This window comes from Myotis davidii, unplaced genomic scaffold (genome assembly GCF_000327345.1).
Source record: "Myotis davidii unplaced genomic scaffold, ASM32734v1 scaffold699, whole genome shotgun sequence".
Classification (NCBI taxonomy): Eukaryota; Metazoa; Chordata; class Mammalia; order Chiroptera; family Vespertilionidae; genus Myotis; species Myotis davidii.
Genome location: NW_006291007.1, coordinates 1463830 through 1474750, shown reverse-complemented (window position 1 = coordinate 1474750; position 10921 = coordinate 1463830). Strand labels below are relative to the sequence as shown.

At 45.8% G+C, this 10921-nt stretch overlaps 1 protein-coding gene and 1 pseudogene across 1 annotated transcript in view; one reads left to right on the top strand and one right to left on the bottom strand.

Moving 5' to 3' along the window:
- The window catches only part of LOC102757989, a 113332-nt pseudogene extending 106734 nt beyond the window's left edge, over window positions 1-6598 (bottom strand).
- The window catches only part of ASIC2 (acid sensing ion channel subunit 2), an 815352-nt gene that overhangs the window by 583269 nt on the left and 221162 nt on the right, over window positions 1-10921 (top strand). The gene's annotated exons all lie outside the window — the stretch shown is intronic.

Below are 10921 nucleotides of genomic sequence, written 5' to 3'. Positions count from 1 at the left end.
AGCCTATATGGCGTGGTTGGGGGCAGGCCCTGGCAGACAGACAGACAGACACACACACACACACACCCAGGTTACAGAGGAAGGAAACTGATCTAGTTTATGAAGCACCTACTCTGTGCCAGACTCCAAGCTGGGTATCATACACCTGTCTGCCCACTCAGTTCTCACTAGGATACCATGGGAGGGGGAGGGGGAGGAGGATGTAAGGAGCTCCATATTGCAAAAGGGGAAAATTCGGCTGGGGGCGGGTTGGGATGGAGAAGTGGATTCACAAGGTCACACGATTACAAAGCGATTGAACCAGGATTTGAACCCAAGTCTATTAGATGTCAAAGCCATGGTTTGTTCCCTACCTTGGCTTCCCTAGGCAGGGGTCAAATGGGAGACACTGCAGGAGGGTCACGGTGAGACCCTAAGGCGTTCCTCACTTAGCTCTGCATGATGTCTGAGGTGCACAGTTCTAACTGCCTTACGGATTTATGAATTCCTTTGGAAATGAAATACCAAGGTAATGTTTCCTCCCTTAAACAGTGGGATCATGTGCTATCTCAGATGATGAGAATCATTGAATCCATTCCTTTCTTCCTCTCGGCCTGCTAGCAGAAAGCTCCAAAATCAGTGTTTAAACTCAATAACCGTGTCAGCCAAAGTAATTACAATATATGATCTCCCAACCTTTTAAGTTTTTATAGAATTTCCTATTTTATTGCATTCATATACTTTAAGGTACCGCCAAGCATTTTGATATGAAACTGGACAATGTATAGAAGTAACTACAAGATGTATTTTCTACTTACCTGGTTCTCTCCATCTTTACTCTGAACACATCTCAGAATGATGCCTATAGTGTGCAGGCCTGTGGGTCCTCCCTCCCTGGGTTCTATTCCTAGTGTGCTCCTGGAGAGCAACATTGTTCTTCTTCTTATTTCAGAGAGAGAGAAAGGGAGAGAGATAGAGAGATAGAAATATTGATGTGAGAAAAACATCAGTTGGCTGCCTCCTGCACACACCCTACTGGGGATCAAGCCCAAAACTGGGACATATGCCCTGTCCAGGAATCAAACCATGACCCTGGTTCATGGGTCTACCCGCACCATGATGCTCTGCACATTCTTGGTGTGGACTTCATATATCTGCTTCATCTTTAGTAACTGCTAGGTATCAGACACGGTGTTGTTACATAACTGTGTCACCTTTACCTACTCTAACATGCAAGGTAGTTACTGTTACCCCCATTATACAGATGAGAAAACTGAGGTGCAGAGCCCTTAAATGACTTGCCCAGGATTACACAGATAGTAAGGGGCAGAAGTGAGATTGAATTGAGGTCTTTGATGCTGAAGCCTGTTTGCTTTTTCCTCTGCTGAAGGAGACCCAGTTTCCTTAATCCCTTTGTGAGTTGGCAAGATTGTATGGCTCATGTGACCTCCCCATCCCTCTACCCTCTCAGCTCCCCCAATTAATAAAAAGGAAAAGAAAAGAGAAGGATCTGGCCCAAGCTATATTGACAGGGACTAAATATCCGGATTGGCTATTTTCCTGACCAAAAGTAAGTGCTTTCAAATCATAAAAATAGAACCTTTCTCTTCCATTATCTTCGTCCTTAAGAACACAGAATGGAGAATGTGTCAGACCCCCTGATTCGTCTGTCTTTGTCAAAAAAATTTTTAAATCTTTTCTACCAAGCTCTTCTGCTTTCTATGAGGCTGGTAATGAAACTCAATGTGCAAATTCTAACATCAAATCCATGTTACATAATGGACCTCTTTCTCCCCAGCCCTCTCCAGAAGGGCAGATTTCAGTTTGTTATATAGGATATTTTAATTTTGCAGAACTGAAGTATGGAAATTCTTCTGTATGCTGATGGGCTTCTTACTGTCCACTGTGGTGGGGGTGGGGATGGGGAGTGGAGGCAGAACTGTGGGTTCTCGTCTAGAATCCCCATCTCAAAAAGTTCAAGACTCTGGAAATATACTGCTCAAGCAAGAAGGAACTGAGTCCTTGGGAAAGCCCAGCAGACTTAGTACCATTCAGAGCCCCCTCTCCTGGTCTGGGATGGAAGGAAAGAACATGGGAGAAGAAAGAAATCACCCCTATTGTACTCAAGACAGTGCTGAGGGCTTACTCTGCTGGTTCCCTTCGTCATCTCCGCAGCCTTTCAACAAGGCATCAGTGAGGAAGCTGGGGTCCGAGTAGTAACATGGCCCAAGTCATCCCCGAGAGCCAAGACTGGAGCCCCAAAGCCCAGCCAGCACCTCCCAGCTTCGGATCCCATTGCATTTCCTTCACATGACACTGCCTCCCACAGGTAACCACAAATGAAGCAAAACCCTGAATAACCCACCAGGAAGGAATAGCACGTCCTCTGTGGAAGAATTCCCTGCAGGAAGGGGTCACCAGTAAGTGCTGTCCCTGCCTTCTGCTTGCTCTCCTCGCACCAGTGATGCCCGCGTAGGGACTCCTGGTCACCATGCTGTGTCGCTCTCAGATTGGCCTCTCCCTCTTGGCTCCTATGGAGACAAGTCTCTCTCTCCCCAAACTCAGCCCAGAAGGGATTGGATTCCTTCAAAGAGCATATGAGATGTGCAAGTACAAGAGAGAAAACAGGAGAGCAGAGATTCCTCTAAGAGCATCCCTGAGAAGGGATTTCTTAACAGGAGCCCCTATCCAGGTATCCACAAGCCACAATAACTAGAAAGGAGGTGTTTTTAAAGCTCTGGACTTTATGAAGCAAACACGGGGATTTGTTGAACATGATGAAGTTTACACTCCTGTGATCAAAAAGATACACAGTTACTAGCTATCATTATAGTCAGTAAGCCATACGGTGGATTGTGATACCAGATGATAAACAAGGGGTAAAAGTCTTAAGAATAAGAATAAGCTGAGACCCCCGTGGTGAGGAAAACAGTTGAGTCCTCTGATTCCTCCACAGGTGTGCAGAGCTGCTCTCAGGATACACGGTCTCACCTGACGTTTACGTTTCGTCTTAGGTCCTTGCCTACCAATAATGGGAAATCCCGAGATTTTGGCCTGTCATTCTTCACTGATTTTTTCACAGTGATTGTTCTAGATATATCTACTCTCCGAAAGACTAAGTATGTGCAATCCTTGCCGCCACTGCTCTCCTTAGTCATGGGGTGGCTAGATGGTCCTGCTGCACTTGATGTTGCTGATCTGAGTGTTGTCACCTGGGTCCTTCCTGATGCCCACCATGTTGTCCCATGGGTCAGTTCCATGATATTGCCTCTGCTGTGCATTGAGAGGGCACGATGTACTACATTTGGCAGAAAAGTCACTTCCAACCTTGCAGCCCATGATGAAATGCAGTTCCCCCAGTAGGTAGAAACCTGGACACCGTGGCACTTCCTGTGTAACACCATTAAAAGTCCCACTGACAACACACCTTAGAATGTTGCCATCTAAGAACAACTGCCATTCAGCCCTGGCCGGGTAGCTCGGTTGGTTAGAGCACCAAGGTTTCGGGTTTGATTCCCTGGTCAAGGCACATACAAGAATCAACTAATGAAAGCATAAATAAGTGGAACAACATCAATGTTTCTCTCTTTTCCTCTCTCCCTCTCTAAAATCAATAAAACTAAAAAAAAAAAAAAAAAGAGCAACTACCATTCAAAGTGACTACACATCAGGCCTTGTTGAGCAGGTTTGCTGTCATTTGATTTAGTTTTCAGGAAAAAAAAATCTGCAGTGCCCTTGCTATTCGCTCCACAGGAAAGATAAGGAAACAGGCACATTGCAGAGTTGATATTCAAAGCCAGGTCCCTACGCATCGTCCTTACTGCCCCCACCCCCGTGCTTGACAGCAGTTCTACAGACCACTGCGGGGTTTGAACATTATTCTGAAGGCCAAGGGGACCCCTACGAGGTCTAGAGAAGACTAGTGAGGCGTTCTGACTTGGCAGCAGCATGGGTAATGGATGAGGGGGTGGGAGTGGAGAACAGATGGAGACTGTAGCAGGATTCCAGATGATAGGAGTCTTGAGAACATGACTGAGAGTGGATATAGTGGGAGAAAGTTAAATAGGTTTGAGAAACTTAGAGTTTGGATCAACAAGGCGTGGGGATGGACAGAGGAGGAAATCAAGTATGACATCTGGGTTTCTGACCTGGGCAGTTGGATGGGTGGTGGCGCATTCACTGAGGTGAGAAACTTAAGTGGAAGATGTTGAAAAGGAAAGATGAGGAGCTGAAGGTTGGTCATGCTGCATTTCAAGTGTCTGAAGAGCCTCTAATGAGTTGCATATACAGGCCTAGCATTCAGAGGCAACATTTGGCACAGGTTGTAGGTTAAGAAGTCATGGGTTCATCCATGAATTGAAACCAGGAAAGTAAATAATTCTCTAAGAAAAAAACACATAAACTACGAAGGGATGGAGAGGGAAGCCTGGAGATGTAGCTGATGGCAGGGACTCATCTCCTCTCTGTTCAGATGAAAGCCTCACGCTCTCCTCCCAGTCTCTGGGTTACCTACCACCCCGCTACTGCCTGCACCTCAGGGTTCTACTAGAGCTGAGCTGTTCAAGCATGGCTGAGAAGGAATTCTTTCTCCGTCTCCCAAACTCCTAGATTCTCTGCTCCTAGCAGAGACATGATGAATCAGTAGTTTCCCGCCAATGTGATAAATCTGTGTTCAGAAGATAAATCTATGCTGGGCTGCCTTGCGTTCTCCTACCCCCCCTCCCCCTGCACACACACACACACACACACACACACACACACACACACAGCAGCCACGTGTGAATCGGGAAGTGTATTATCTAGTAGAAAAGGCACAGTCTTTAGAGTCAAACAAATCTAGACTCAAATCCCAAGTTTCATGTGAAAATTTGAGCAAGTTATTTCAAATTTCCAAGTGTCAGTTCTCATAGCTATGAGGTGGGTAATCCTCCCTGGAGACCTAGGAGCCTGGTTGCGAAGGTCCAGTGAGATGCAACATAGTGAGGGCAACACCTTGCACACAGCTGCCTGCCTTCTTCCTCTTGCTCTCCCCAGTCTAAATGGAGCCAAAGCCATGCAGTTTGGCTTCATCCAGTCCTCCCCAGGTCTTTTGAATGTAGAGAGGGCTCTGGTAGGTCTGTGTTTACCTGTCTGCCTCTCTAGCTGAAGGCTGGGAAATCAGGCTCCATCGTTCCCAAGAAAGCTCACCCCTGGATCACATAAATAATTCTAAGGGAAAAAGCACAACTTTCCCTGTTTATATAAAGGAATAAGAAAAGTTTTCTTTGCAGCCCCAAGCGATCTTGTGTATAGCAAACATCACTGAAGTCTGCAGGTGCAGATTCCAAGGGAAGACTCTGTCTCTTGGACCCTATTTGAGTAGTTTTCTCCTTCTAGAAAAACATAAAAAGGGAGAACAGCAGAGGATACAAGGTAAGGATCAAACCCACGCACAGCCAGTGTCAGCTTCTTCAAATGCATTTTTACACAGGTTCTGCACCCGAGGATGAAAGTCCTGGCTGCTCCCTCAGATCAGCACTGCAGTCACTAACCTCTGTGCTTTTTGATACGCATTAGTCCCTTCAGTTAAGAAGGCGGGATGCTCTGAAGACAAGCCTGGGGCTTCGGTAGCCTCAGGTTAATGATCAGCTTAGGGGTGTATACAAGTCTTAGAGAAACACAAATCCAAGAGGTCATCTAGTCCAACTACGTCATCTTCAAGATGAAAGACCTACTCCCTGAGGGAGGAAGTGACTTTCCTAAAGGCAGGGGGTAAGTCAGTGGCAGATCTGGGCCACGGACCCAAAGTTCATGACTCCCACGTACCACCTGCCTTTGCTGAATATAAATATCATTTTTTCACCCTCACAGATCGGGCATGCGGAAAGACATCAAAGGCCTGAAGGGATGTCCTAGGGATCAAAACATCCAGGCTGCCATGGACAGGCATCAAACAGCAGCATTACCATGGCATTGAGTCTGAATATCAGAGGGATATAATATTCTTTCATAGCATATGATTCTATGCCTCAATTTTAAAACCACTTTTGACTGATAAAGGCAGCGTCTTACTTGGCTCCATGGAGTGGAGAAAGAGGGATTGGATGCTGGGTACAAATATCCGCCAGAGTTAGGGATACTTCACTAAGTTTCTATTGGATGCCTAAATAAATAGGCACAAATATGTCGAGCATGTGCTCAGTTTTGAGATTACTGTCAAGAACGAAATGGTCTCTAAGGTCTCACGGTCTGATGGGAAAATAGATTTAAGAGCACATTTTGGTATTCATTGTGAAACGATTTTGTGTCACAAAAGAAGTCGATATAGAGGGTGTTGGAAAGGGGGGTGCTCCAGTTTGCGTGGTCATGGGGCCATCCTTTGGGAGGAGGACGGCAGCGGGGGGCAGAGGATGTGCTGAGGGGAGCAGAGGAGGGAGGCTGGTAGTGGTGATGATGCAAGTGGTAGAGGAAAAGGAGGAGGGAGATGATGAATGCAGTTTGGGACACACTCAGTTCGAGCAGCCTGGGAGGCATGCAAGTTCCAGGGATTCTGTCGGGGGAACCAGCTCGGACTCACTGCTATGGGCTCCCCGCTCTGCCGGCACTTCCGTTCATCGCTGCTCTGTTCTGCCATGAGCATCACGCCTTTCAGAGATGGATCGAAATATCCAATCCACTGATGTCTCCACTTTGTCTTTGAAAGCAGTCTCCCTTTTTCTTACCTGATTATTTAATCAGGTAAGATTAAATAATAGAGTGGATCAGAGTGGATGGAGGTGAAAGATGTATGTCTGCAGACAATTCACCAGGAGTTTCAAAAGTCAGTATCTGAGCAGTCAGTAGAGGAGGGGGAGGAGGAAGAGAAAGAGGGAGAGGAGGGAAGAAAAAAATAAGGAGGCAGGGCAGAGCAGGGAACTGAGAAAAAATGTGAGATGTAGCAGGAGAATCAGGAGACGGTGCAATGGAAGGGACCGATTCAGTTAAGTGGTCAGTAGCCACTTCCGTACCCTCATTTGCAATATGGTAAGAATGTATCCACCCGAAATCAGTGGGATCCTTTCAACATATAGAATTGGTGGCTACCTAAATAGCAAAATCATCTATGGTCCAGTCAGCTCAGACTCTGTCGATTTGCCAAAGGATGGATAGTTATCACTGAATGGGTTTACCAGTTCACTTGAGCTACCTAGACAGTCTTTTTTTTTTTTTTTTCAGTAAAAAAATACTCTTGCCCAGCCACTGGGGCTCAGTGATTGAGCATCGACCTGTGAACCAGGAGATTATGGTTTGATTACTGGTCAGAGCACATGCCCATGTTGTGGGCTCAATCCCCAGTAAGGGGCATGCAGGAGGCAGCCAATCAATGATTCTTTCTCATTATTGATGTTTCTGTCTCTTTCTCCCTCTCCCTTCCTCTCTGAAATCAATATAAATATTTTTAAAGACTTTTACCTAAATTATGTAGATGATTCATAATGGGTTTTTATATGTGGGTGGTACTGACTTTTACCAGAAATAAACCAGCTGAACCAAGCTTTTGTTGGCATCCTATAGGTTAAATCTGTCAGTGGAATAAAATTGCTCCTTTGGTTCTTCTATCCTCTTCTCTTCCTTCCTGTTTTCATTCATGAATTATTTATTCATTCATTCATACCTACAGTATGCCAGCTACTGGGCAAGGCTCTATAACTAGGGTTTGGTTTATGACCATGAGCCTGGCTGGGCTGGTGATAGCAATCCCAGAAGAGGTGTTTAAGTAAGGTAACCCTATGGGGTCTTAAAAATCATAAAAAGAGGAAATATCAAAGTCAAATCCAAATGGCTTGGTTGATGTGAGAGAAGATGTGGAAGAGCCAGGATCATAGCATACGAAATCCTGTGAGTAGCATGGAACACACCCACTGTCTGGAACCTGGGCCTTGAACTTGGGAACTTGAACTTGGGAAAGACTTGCCTCCCTTGAGGGAGGAGGAGAGGAGAGGAGGCAGCGGAACCATGCATGGCTGTTATAATTTGAGTGCATGTCTTTCATCTCATGGAAAGAAAACAAATTTAGAGATCTCTTCAATAATTAAGCTGAAAGCCACTGAGTCATTCCTTCCCTAATGAGCCTGGTTCTCTGTCCCAGGCAAGAAATCCCTCTTATTCAAGCTCAAGTTTGTTTGCATAAATGAGATTCCCTGGTTTTGTTGGCCTCTAAGATTTTAAGGGAGGTTCCCATCAGTTTTGTTACCTGTCTGACTTCCACTTCATCACCTTAACACCTGATTCATTGTTACCACTTTTCCTTAAGAAGTTCTCACGTTGACTCTTCCTTCCCTGTGTCTCTCACGCGTATCCCTTCGTGCTTTCTTTCCATGGAAACATTTCTTACCATTCCCACCATCACCATCATACTCAGGCTCATCAGTGTAAGCAGAGAAGGTTGCAATTGTCTCCCTGACTTCTCTTCTTCCAACCTCTAATACATCCTAATACCTGTTGAGAAAGTACTTTTCTAAAAGGTTTTTATTACTTACTAGAGCCCCGGTGCATGAAATTTGTGCGGTTCCCCCAAAGTTTAATTTCCATGGCTTGATTTCATACAAAGCAATTTTTATCATGGCTTTTAGGTGGTTATAATTGAAAGGCAAAATTCTCCCTCTGAGAGAGTCTCCCCAGATACCCTGCTGGCCTGATCACCCCTGACTGCCTCTGTCTTCCCACTGTGGCTTTGGGAGGACTGGATGACCAGAAGAAGTCTGGTTGACCTGGTCTAATTAGCATATTACCCTTTTATTAGTATAGATATTTCCCTACTCCAATTTCTTGCAAATGAAATAAAAAAATAAAATCATCTTCATTATCTAAATAATAAAATACACACACAGACAGAGGGACATTCAGACACACACCAAGCCACCTTTGTACCTTACCTATTATGTTCACCACCTGCACATATAGAGAATTTTCACTTCCCCGACTGTGTTCACAGACCCAAGCTACCAAATATATATGAATGGAACCTTCAAGTAGATTTCATTTCCCCAGTATTTGTCAAGTATTGCCTTTTCCTCCTCTTTCTGTCATAGAAACCTTGTGGTAAGATGGAAGGAAGGAATGCTTAAGCTGGCTGTGTGACCTGGGACAAGGCACTGACTCTCTCTGGGCCCCAGTTTCTTTATCTATAAATTGGACTGAGGAGAGTGGACCAGCTGATTGCTAACGCGCTGCCAGCTCTCCAGTGAAGTGCGATCCACACTAGAGCCTCGCTCACCTGCCCTTCCCAAGGTGACTGTCCTGGATCAGGGTGTTCACACCCTGGTCTGGAGAAGGAGAGTAACTGGACTCAGTGAACAAAACATCTGGAACCGCATCTATGTTAGAGGCTTAAGAACTGAAGAACTGAAGCTGACAGAGCCATAAATGGCTCTTCTGTACAGGCATCTATTTTGGAAGGTAATGATGCCAATTAGAATCCCGCCTTGCTTACCTCTATACAGCAAAGGTGCTGGCGTTTTATGTGAGCACCAGACGTCCCTAAGCTTGCAGGCCACGCCTTTCAGGGAACATGAGTGGGAGCAGGTTTGTGTGCTGACAGCTCAACCTGAGCATCCGCCTTGAGACAAAACGTCTCAATGAAAGGACGATTCCTGGATTTATAAGATGTGTGTGAGATGTTTATACCTTCAACATCTCTCACATGCATCATCACATTTGACCTTCACAAGAGCCAAATGAGGAAAGCAAGCAACCAACACTGAGGCTTTGCTGAGCGGGTGCACCGTACACCAGTGGGCGAACCCCAGATCCATTTCTTTATTTTTTTAAATATATTTTTATTGATTTCAGAGAGGGAGGGAGAGATAGAAACATCAATGATGAGGGAGAATCATTGATCAACTGCCTCCTACATGCCCCCTACTGGGGATCGAGCCCACAACCTGGGCATGTGCCCTGACTGGGAATTGAACCATGATCTCCTGGTTCATAGGTCGATGCTCCTGGTTCATAGCCCCCAGATCCATGTCTTCACAGAGCCGGCCTCCTAGCAGAGGAGAATCTATTCAACCCGATGAACAGGGAAGTCTTAAAAAGAGTTAACAACCGCTGCGCAATAGTGGGATCCGCACACTGGCAGAACTTGGTGGTTAATGATAGCAACTACCATTTATTATTCAACACATATTTACCGAGTGCTTTCTGTATGCCACGCTCTGTGCTAAATGCTTTACGTATGTTATTTTATTTAATCTTCACGCTCACCCTGCAAGGCAGATATTATTATCTCCATTTTTCAAATGAGAGAATTAAGACTCAGAGTGTGAGGAACTTGCCCAGTTTCCCCTTGCTGGCTTGCACTGGAGCAGAATGGAGACAGTGCTTAATCCTGTTTGCAGAACAGGGGAGAGCTCCAGAGAGGCCAGTGTTGTGCAGGGTAGGAGGTTAGTTTGCGAATGCCCCTTTATACATATTTAGTACCTTTAATTCCCCATATTTCACAACCAGCAGGCACAGGAAAAGGGAGGATGCCTTTTGGGCCACCATTCCCAAGGCATAACGTTGCAAAAAATGTGATGTAGAAATGGAAAAGCAAGGGCTTAGCTAGCCGGGGCAAAGGGTTTTGAGGGTAGGAGGTAGCATGAGAGGCTGGTGGGGCAGAGGGAGCCAGGGTGAAGAAGGGCTTTATAAGCTAGGCTTTTCCAAAACTTCCTGGAACTTTTCTCAAGAATAAAGTAGATATCTATACAGCACCCTGGGGCAAATGGACATGGCTGTGGTCCTGAGCGGCTCCTGGGGCTCCTGCTGCCCCAAGCCTGCCCTGTTGCCCCCAGAGCTGTGCGCATCAGTATTGAACTCCCTGTAACGCATTGTGGGACCCAGAACACAGGCTGTGAGCTCTGCAGTCAGCGCTGGGCGCCATCGCAGGATTTCAAGTGGAGGAAGGACACAGTCAGAAAGTCAGAGTAGGGAGGATTAGAGA